Source organism: Nuphar pumila, chromosome 3, assembly GCF_984573655.1.
Source record: "Nuphar pumila chromosome 3, dmNupPumi1.hap1.1, whole genome shotgun sequence".
Lineage (NCBI taxonomy): Eukaryota > Viridiplantae > Streptophyta > Magnoliopsida > Nymphaeales > Nymphaeaceae > Nuphar > Nuphar pumila.
In genome coordinates this window covers 39,783,082-39,794,589 of record NC_143251.1, presented here as the reverse complement: position 1 = coordinate 39,794,589, position 11,508 = coordinate 39,783,082, and positions in this window count along the sequence as shown.

Sequence of the window (11,508 nt, the reverse complement as noted above, 5' to 3'; positions counted from 1 at the left end):
AAGGACGGCGTTTCCGTATCTGCGTTGCAAAGGTGCCATCGATATCTCCGTCCAGGCATGGCGCCGAAGAAGGGGACAATCGGAGCAGTACGACCAGCCATGGCGTCCAAGAAGACGACTACGGGGCCAATACGACCTGGCACGGCGCCAAAGACGATGGGAGCACTACGACCGGGCACGGGGGCAACGGAGAGGACGGTGGGAGCAAAACGACCAGGCACGGCGCCAACGGAAAGGACGATGGGAGCAAAACGACCAGGCACAGCGGCAACGAAGAGGGCGATGAGAGCAAAACGGCCAGACACGGCGCCGAAGAAGAACACAACCACATCCACAGTACCAGCATTAGCGCTTAAGACGTATATTTTTTGAAACGCCTGAGCGGTTTAGTCAACATTTGTCTTTTCATGTCGTATTTTGACTATTGTTGTTTACTGTAGACAATAATTTCAATGTCGAATCCTGAATACCACGCTCATGGTGCACACAGTTCAACATCCACAGGCAAGGTTGGGCGACAATGCCCTGACGAGTGCGTAGATGACATCGAGCATATGCAAGATGGATTTGCAGTTGGGAACACTATCAGTAATTTTGTAAGTATTTAACCACTATCAATTTCTAGGTCGTTTCGGTTTGTATGTTTTGAAGTTCGTAAATTTGTGCAACCAGACAATGTGTGATTTTGTTAATTACATCCAGAGCAAGCCAACGAGCAATACAGTACGCATCATCACCCCTTATTTCATGGTATGGCTGTTCCGCTGTTGTTTTGTTTGTTTTTATTACGTACTCAAGTTTCTTGATGGTTAAATCTTACTATTTCGTGCAACAGATGTACGTCCGGCGAAAGTCATACAGCATTGGATTTAAAGATGCAGTACCTTGTTGGAACAGCGATGATGAGTGCTTAGACATTTCGAAATTTGGAAAGGTAAGTGAACAAACCTCTTCTCCAAGGTTTAGTCGTAACATCCCCATCACGATATGTCTCTGGAATGAGAAATTATTTTTTCGATTCGCAAATTTTACTTCCTATACTCTGGCAAAATCCCGACCATTGGGTCCTATACGAGATGAATTTTCTGGAAAAACAACTATGGTGCTACAACTCATTGGACTGCCACAGTGGCGTAGAACGCGACACTATGCATTTGGTAAGATTGTGGGCATAGGTGAATCGTAGCTATTCGAGGTGGACCGGAGTGTAATATATTATCCCTTTATCACAGGCGAGATTCCTTAATGAGGCTACGGGTGTCGACAATGCCGAGTGGATGTTGCTCTGTGCTGACGATGCTCCTTTACAAAGTAATGGGGTCGATTGTGGCATATTCGTAATGAAGCATATTAAAGCAATATACAATGGAATAGATGTTACTTTCTACGCTGTATGAGCTTTGTATCCGATGTTATTGTTTATTCCTGTTATATATTCGTTTCACATTACATGTTTTGTTGCAGGATATTATGCCGGAAATACGCGACAAAATATGCGAACAATTGATTGAGTTTAAAAAGAACGGCAGACAAAATATGTGAACTGAAACATATCGATTGTTCTGTTTGTACAACCTAAGGAGCTCCGCCATCACCGTTCTCGCCTTCCTCCTCGACAGCAACCCAGTCGGTGCAGTCGCGCTGAGGATGGCCAGCAGAAGCTCCACCACGTCGTCTTCCTCTCCCTATCGAGGAGGTCTCAGCGGAGCCGCCGTTCCGGTGACGGGTGTTCATCTCGTTTCGGTGACGGGTGTTCTACGAAATGTAAATCGTAATTAGAAATAGTTTTGTGTCGTATGCGCATAACCAATGCTGGTAGAAGTTGTTCTTCAGTAATGAAAAATACTGTACGGAGATAGATATTTCTAAAAATCGCATTCAGTGAACGTATCAATAAGAAAGGTTTGTTCTCAGAAATCGCTGTATTGCTGAACCTATGGTAAGGTACGCCTAAGGCGATTTCTTGGGACGCATGTGGACGTACTTTTGGATTTATTTGAGATCGAAAAATTCGGTCCAATCGCATTGATTAATATTTGGAATAGCCCCCACATTGTTCAATTTCATTAATGCGGAGTGCATTTTTACTGAAGATTTGCTTTTGGTTTAATGAAACTGACGTATATACTTGAAAACTGACGGAGGGTGATAGGACGTTTCATTAATATTTGAATGACACAACACACACTTCCACTTTGCTTCGCGAATAAGGAACCGACAAATCGATAATTCCTGCGTATAGGTGGCTTTGACGCAGTTGTCGTATCCATTTATACTTTTTTCATATGTCTGCAAGATCATAATTGAAGGAAACGTCATATGTGTACAAGTTTTCATGGTGGTAGCAGTGTAGTTGATGGTAGACCACTAAGCGTATCGCTTTGTACTATTCGTAAAATACGAAAGCTACATTAATGGCCCTTATTCACCACTTTTTTCATATGCCAGCAATAAAGCGATGTTTAAGCATACAACATTTCATAGCGATGTTGAATATTATTATTTCAAACATTAGAAGTCTTTATTCATTAAAATACATCGCAGTCTCACTCAGCGACTGTCAACCACGCCGGTTGAGCGCACATCTTTTATCAATTACAAGCCTTTTAGATGCTCGCGAGGCCTCCTTCACTTTCTCCTCCGCAATTAGAAAGGACGTCAATTTTTTGCAGAGTTCTTCGCGGAATTCGGGTATATCAACCTGCAAAAACAAATTGTAAAGTAGAAGCAATAGACATGCACTTAATCCCCAATAACAGAGGCAAAGAAATGACATACAGCATCGAAAAAGGGTTTTGCACCATTGTATATTGCTTCAATGTACTTCATTACAAATACCTCGCAATCAATGCCATTATCTTGTAAAGGAGCATTGTATGTCGTGCGATAGATCCACTCGCTAGCATCGACTCCCAAAATGGCTTTGAGGAAACCGATCTGAGAATAATGCGACCGACAGTAAATTCATGACCCCAGTACACGACTTGTTCCTCACATAGATATTGAAACTTACGAGATGGGAAATGTTTAGCCGTAAACCACTGTCAACTTCCAACGAATTGTAACACCATAGTTGTTTTTCGTGTAAATCCATCACGTATAAGACCCAATGCTTTTCAGATTGCCATAGTGTAGGAATCAATATCTGCAAATAGATCGAAAAAATGATGTTAGCACTTGTTATGCTGTAATATTGCACTCTAGGTTTGTTTGCTTACCTTTTCACTTGACAAAAGGTCTTTGCAGTGATTACCGTTAACCCAATAAGGTATGCCGTCTTGAAATCCACTAGAGTATGGCAAACGACGTAAGATAGTCTGCAAACCCAAACATTGCTAACACTAACGATAACATACAAATCAATTGGAATAAATCAATAACGGAAAACAACATAAAATAAAACCGATATACCATGAAATACGGGCTTACGACGCATACAGTCTGGCTTGGTGCGCTGCTTTTAATATAACTGACGAAATCGGATATAGTCTGTTTGCATCAAATATGTTGTTGTTAACGGACGTACACATGGCTTACGTATATAGACAACTGCTACTAGTTTCATACTAACAAAATTACTGATCATGTTGTATTGTGCAAATTCACTCTACATTCTGTTGATGTCCTCCAGGAGTGATTGACTAAGTTTTCGCCCAACTTCGTCGGTGGATGTTCGACTGAAATGAATGCGGACATTGCAACGAACGATATTGAAATTACATTATACAGTACACAAAACACAAATCGCAAAAAACGGCATGAAACAGACGGATTTTGATGAAAATGTAGACGATGTGTAGACAATATACCCATGATTCGCCATTGTTGGTCGTGTAGCTATCTTCGTCTGTGTAAGTTTGTATGTTGGAGGACGGATCACCTGGTTTATGAAGGAACCGTCTGTTTGATTGTTGCTGGTTCACGAAGTAGAAGACAAACACAACTTCTAGTACTCGTGCGACTATTTATGACCTAAAAGATGTACTGCTCAACCAACATGATCAATGAATACTGTACGACAAATCAAACATTTATTGTTATCCGTTGTAACTGAGTAATTCGACTTCATATTCGCTGCATGGCGATTTGTGGTTATCGTTGAATAACGATTTGTGCAGCAATACTCGGCATTTGTAAAGGGTGTTAGTCAACGCCGATTTGCGGTGTTAAACGATACTAGTATAAATTGATAATGAATGTTTGTTCATAATAACCCCACGGGTTGAACCACATATCGATTGTGAGAAATTGTGGAGTACCACTCACACTTGCACTTCGACTGTTAAAGCGAACAAAGTTCCCCCTGTACCAGATGAAGAGGTTGACTTACCTCTTAAGAAATGAAGTGAGGAAGAGAAAATACACATTGAGTAGCCTTTTATTTATAATATATGGATACAACATTTCACAGGATAACAATAATGATTTCAAAAGGCAATTAGAGGTGTCACAGGAATCTCGTGTGGGCTATTAATTTAGTTGTCATGCCTCTTTGCATGCCCCGATCTCCACAATGCCGGATTTGTTTTTGCGTTTATAGTCATTTGTCACTGACGACTTGCGGTCCGTGGTTGGATTTGCTTAAATCGATAGATAGCGATTTTTTGCTTCTGCATGAAGTCGATCGATGACATCACTGTATGGCGATTTGTGGTTATCGTTGATTAGCGATATATGGCATCGCAGCATAGCGATTTGAGGGTATTGTTCGACTGTCGATCTAAGCGCGATGACAAAGGTTGTTCAAGTAAGCTTTTTTGGGGCATTGACCAAGGTTGCGCTTCATTTTATGATCCAAGTAGGCTTTCAACCGCGCAGGTGATAGCATACTTAGATCATAAAATGGAACGCAACCTTGCTCATTGGCCGAAAAAAGCTTACTTGAACAACCTTTGTCATCCCGCTTTGATCGACATTCGAACAATACACTCAAATCACTACGCTGCGATGCCATATATCGCTAATCAACGATATTCACAAATCGCCATACAGTGATGTCATCGATCGACTTCCTGCAGAAGCAAAAAATCGCTATCTATCGATTTAAGCAAATCCAACCACGGACCGCAAATCGTCAGTGACAAATGACTATAAACGCAAAAACAAATCCGGCATTGTGGAGATCGGGGCATGCAAAGAGGCATGACAACTAAATTAATAGCCTACACGAGATTCCTGTGTCCCATACCTATCTGTCGAATGCATCAGAGCCTGTCATGAAAGAGAAAATATTAGACACTGAATTAAGTTTCACAAGAAATGCATACCTCCTCGCAACATTGATTACATACCAAAAGACTTGTAAAACTGTAGCGATCGTTGCCGGAAATCTGGTCGGGAGGAATGTAGGTTTGAACGTTTGGTGGTACTTCGGCATGGTATTGCTGCATGATGGACATTACACGAGTTAGCTATTTGACAAGCTTCACGCAATAGGAAGCAATATAATGTTTTACATACCTGTTCATTGCAAGGGCCTTGTTGTTTTTTATTACAGGTAGGTTGTTTCTTAATCCTCTTCTTGTCAACCAATTCTACTGCACCCTTTGCCCTCCGACGACTGCGATCAGAGGCAGGTTTTTTTTTTATACCCTTCGCTTCATGAATATGTCCATCATAATCAACAACGTTCACTACTGACTTGTTGAAGATAATGTTTACGCTTCGGTGCAACTTCTCAGGAGTGTCAAGCGAAACATGATTTTGACCTACGCTTTTCGATCCCATTATCTTCGTCTGGTATTCATTCGCTGCAACGGACTTAATGTGAATTAACTCCATGTTTTCTAGTAACTCCATTGCAGCTTTTCTCACACATGCATAGCCTTCTTCACTTCTCGATGCCAAATCAGCAACATGCATGAATGACCTACACAGTTGTTGGTAACGGGAGGCTATGTGGCACTTCTCGTCAACACCAGATTTACTCGCATTGTCCATAATGAGCATTTCAATCTTCGCGTGTCTGGTCCATCTTCGCATTACGTAAGACTCAGGTATTTCTTGTATCTTCTCTTGATTGAGTGCCTTTAATGCATGACAGCATAGAATGCCTTTGAATTCATACATTTTGCACGAACATTCTACCCTTCCGTTGTCAACATTGTACGTGACATGTGCTTCTTGCCTTTCCTGATGCTTTTCGCCCTGACAAAAAATATGGTATTTGTGCATATTCTCGGTTTGCACGAGTCCTTCTATTTTGCAATTCATGACATGCAACACCTCTTTCTTGATCCATTCAAATACAGTTAGTGTATACAGAGCTGCAGGTCGCATCAATATTTCTATGTCAAAAGTTTGAGGTCGTGTATTGAAGCATTTCACGTCTTGTTCAAGCTCATTTTGTCTTAGACCGTCTACAAATAATTTATATTGTTCCATGAAACGAAATATTGTTAAACATGAATACAGAGTTTTCTTCAGGGTGGCATGCATAGATTCGGCTCTTTGTGTGCTTATCATACCTGCACAAAAGTATTGTCTTCCATATGCCAATGCCCACTTCTCTTTTTCTGCATATAAATTTTGTAACCACAGACAGTCAATAAGGTCGTATGTCTTAATCATTTTGTCCCAATCTGACTTAAAAGTGACCTCGTCTACGCTATGAAGTACACACCTTGTAAACGTTTTGTCAAACTCTGTATTCTGATTAAATATGTGTCCTATGTTCTTTGCTGCATTTTGAAAGATATGCCACAAACATAGGCGATGATGTGCATCTGGCCACACATGAAGCACTGCAGTCGCAATTGCGTGATCACCATTTGTAAGTACAATTTCAGGATGCTTCCCGTTCATTGCCTGTGTAAATACTCTGAACAACCACTCAAAGCTTTCCTTGGTCTGGTCATACACAAAAGCACCGCCTAATATACAACTCTGTGCGTGATGGTTCACTCCCACAAACTGTGCAAATGGCCACTGTTCAGTATTAATCTTTACTGTAGTATCAAACACAAGCACGTCATTGAAGCATTCATAATCTACTCTAGACTTTGAATCTGCCCAAAACATATTCACAACATATCCATCTTCGTCCACTTGCATTGCACTAATGAAACCATGTTCATTGCTTGATTTATTCTGTAAGTAGCGAACCAAACAACATATTTCTCCGTTCTTCATGTTATCTATCCTCTTCCTTCTCAAGTGGTTTCTTAGATCCAAAGGAGTGAATGGCACATTTTCGCGACCACCATCTATGCGGGTAAACAAATTGTATGTCTTCCTTGGTGCAATGCTGGCGCTATCGGCTATTTCAGCCATTGCAGCATGCGCTACAGTTACTTTACGATGTGACCTTAGCATAGCAGTCATAAATGATGCAGATAAATCATGATTATGATCACTGATTAAAGTACGCACGATAAATTTCCCATTCAGATGTCTTCTCAAAACCAATCTCGCCTGACATCCACATCTTGATTCTGGCATGCTCCCTGTTGGATTTCCCATTGATTTCTTCCGACCTTGCTTGGAACAGACATATGTCTTTCTAACCAAGACACCTTGTGCATTTTTTGACCAAGAAAACCTTCTCACACTGAAGCCAACTTTTCAGGCATAATCATTGTAAAATTTATATGCATCTTCCTCGTTATTAAACTGCATTCCTTCTACAGGAACATAGTCACGTGTAATTCCATGTACATTCCCAGTTCCTACGGTATCAAAATCTACCTCATTATTGAATTGCATTTCTTCTCCTGGAACATTCAAGTCAAGTGTACTTCCGTGTACATTCCCGGGGCCTACACTTTTATTATGTGCACTGTCATCAAAATCTACCTCATTATTGAATTGCATTTCTTCTCCTGGAACATTCAAGTCAAGTGTACTTCCGTGTACATTCCCGAGGCCTACACTTTTATTATGTGCACTGTCATGGTAGTCTAACTCATCATTGAATTGCATTTCTTCCGCTGGAACATTCAAGTCAAGAGTGGGTCTAATGCCTGCACCCTTTTTTTCATGTGCATTGTTAGTGCAAATGTTCAATACTTCAGTTGCGTCATAAGTATAGATATTCAATTCTCTAGATCTTTCGATGGATTCAGCTACATCGTCTTTATTACAACCTGATGATAAGCTCAACAATGTTTTAAGCAATATATCAATTTGTGTTTTGCAGCAAAATAGCAAACAAATCGATATTAACTAACAAAACGGGAGTCTGTTACTACTACAGCGGTTCGAGATACAATGCATACGATGAATGAATGTAGGATACCTGATGGGGTAGAGGCCCTTCCTAGCATCTGCAAACAAGCATTCTTGTCAATAGGTCCCAGCGTCTTACAAATATCGATAAGTTTCCAACCTTCGTAAGAACAAGATCTACCTGCAATAACCAAACAATGCCTTAATGGCACACAAGACGACATGCCTTCTTCATCGATCGCATGATGAGATGAAAAGCTACTCACGCTGCCTTAATGGCACTGGTTGGAATGTTTGTGCATCATTGCTTTTTTCGATAATGCCTAACAACAACGACAAATAAAATAAGACAGTGGAATGTTTTGTAAGCAATATATCAATTTGCGTTAGCAAGCGGCATAGCTTTACTACGATTTAATCAGGATGCATATAACAACGGATACCACTAGGGTTAAGCAAGTCAAAGCAACGATTTAATGCATGACAGTATCAAATCAAGTGCAGTTTGATGTTTGCTTATACTGAGCATCGACTTCTCGCTTACCATGCCAATAAAATACACATGTCGTACATGTGTGTTGACGATAACGCTCTCATAATATCCATGAGGCTCTAAAGCGAGTTCAATAGAAGTCGCTGAGAGAGCAGCGATATGCATGCGAAAATCGCCCCGCCATTCGTGTAACGATGTGTTTCTGCATCCACATGTTTTCAAAGTCTGTGTACAAATATCTTACAAATACATATTACATGAAATATAATATCTTACACAAACGATATGTATGTATAGCGATTTGTAAGATATTGAAAATCGATGCGGCAGTTCAGCATAATAACTTACAACTCGACGATACAAAACCATACTATCTAAAAGGTCGATAAATATATCGCACAATAAATTACAAATCGATAAGGAAGAACTTGAGCATAATAGCAAACAAATTGATATTAACTAACAAAAATGTATCTCACAAAAACGGGAGTCTGTTACTAATACAGCGGTTTGAGATACAATGCATACGATGAATGAATGTAGGATACCTGATGGCGTAGAGGCCCTTCCTAGCATCTGCAAACAAGCATTCTTGTCAATAGGTCACAGCGTCTTACAAATATCGTATGTATAGCGATTTGTAAGATATTGAAAATCGATACGGCAGTTCAGCATAATAACTTACAACTCGACGATACAAAACCATACTATCTAAAAGGTCGATAAATATATCGCACAATAAATTACAAATCGATAAGGAAGAACTTGAGCATAATAGCAAACAAATCGATATTAACTAACAAAAATGTATCTCACAAAAACCACTACAAGAAAACCGTGGATTAGCGACGGCCTCTATCCATCGCTAAGCCGTTGCTAAATTGTTTAGCGACGGATTAGCGATGGATAGAGGCCATCGCGAATTTTTGCTCGCTAATTAGAGGAAAAAATTATCTGTCATTAATTCCGTCGCTAATTTGAGACAGATTAGCGACGGATAATGTTCGTCGCTAATCTGTCGCTAAATTTAAAAAAAAAATAAAAAAAAATTGATCCTTGTCGGGCGGTATTTCGGCAGCACTAAGCCGGACTTATACCGCACCCGACAGGCATTGCATGCACAGAACGATCGCTCTGCCGCATCGCGAACCGGCGTTGCCGTCCTCCATGAACCGGTGCTCTCCGGCGTCGCTGTCCTCCATGAACTGGCACCGTCATCTTCCGTGAACCGGTGTCGCTGTCATCCTCCGTGGACCGGCGTCATCGTCCTCCGTGAACCGGCGCCGACGTCCTCCAGCGATCGCCGACCGTCCTCCGCCGTCACCGTCCTCCGTGAACCGACATTGTTGTCCTCCGTGAATCGGCGCCGACATCATCCAGCGATTGCCGACCGTCCTCCGGCGTCGCCGTCCTCCGTGAATCGGCGTTGTCGTCCTCCGTGAACCGGCGCCGACGTCCTCCAGCGATCGCCGACTGTCCTCCGGCGTCGCCGTCCTCCACTCTCATGTACATGCTCTCAAACGCGCTCTCCGACGTCGCTCGGTTTAAATCGAGCGCGATCGATTTAAATTTCGAACGGGGAGAGAGGGAAAATTTTGCGCTCGGTTTAAATCGAAAATTAGCGATGGAATTTTTCTGTCGCTAATCCGTCGCTAATTAGCGACGGATTAGCGACGGAAAAATTCCCTCGCTAAAATGTTTTTCTTGTATTGAGAATTAGCGACGAAATAATTGTTGTCGTTAATTCGTCGCTAATTAGCGACGGATTAGCGATGAAACAATTTCATCGCTAATCCGTCGCTACTTAGCGACGAATTCATTAAGAAAGTTTTCTCTAGCTAATCTGTCGCTAATTTGCGATGGAAAAAAAACCGTCGCAAATTTTCGTCGCTAATTAACATTTTTCTTGTAGTGAACGGGAGTCTGTTACTAATACAGCGGTTTGAGATACAATGCATACGATGAATGAATGTAGGATACCTGATGGGGTAGAGGCCCTTCCTAGCATCTGCAAACAAGCATTCTTGTCAATAAGTCCCAACGTCTTACAAATATCGATAAGTTTCCAACCTTTGTAAGAACAAGATCTACCTGCAATAACCAAACAATGCCTTAATGGCACACAAGACGACATGCCTTCTTCATCGATCGCATGATGAGATGAAAAGCTACTCACGCTGCCTTAATGGCACTGGAAGGAATGTTTGTGAATCATTGCTTTCTACCATGATGCCTAACGACAGCAAAAATGAAGAGAAGACACTGGAATGTTTTGTAACGCAAGGCAGGCACGAGAAGGCGACAGTGTGTTGTACAACAGGATAAAAAACAAGGCGGAAAGCTAGACTGGAGACGAAGGCAAAGTTTTGGTTGATAATGGGAGCAACTGTTACAGCAGATGGCGCAGGAGTTTAATGAATAGGGAACGTCTCCACTTTAAATGGTTAACATCAAACTTTATGGATGGAGGACTTTTTTGTCTTTTTATCGACCCGTCGTTTCACAACTTTTGAATGGAGGATATTTTTGTCATTTCCTCGAACCGTCATTTCAGGGCAGGAAAAGCAAGTAAGGGTGATTAAGTCTTTGCAACATCACTAGAGTCCGATGCAAAGTTATGTCAACATACACAAGAATACGAGCTCCATGTGCATGAATATGTGGCGCTCATTCGATCCCCCGAACACAGACGTGGGATTCAGTGAATCATCGGGGGCGAACATACACCACCCTCTCGAATTATGGATACTAGTTAATTAAGATTCCTAAACAATTAAGAAATAATAAGGTTAATTTTACTAAGTATGAGAGAGAATAAGAAAGGAAAGTAGGTGGGGAACACCCACCTT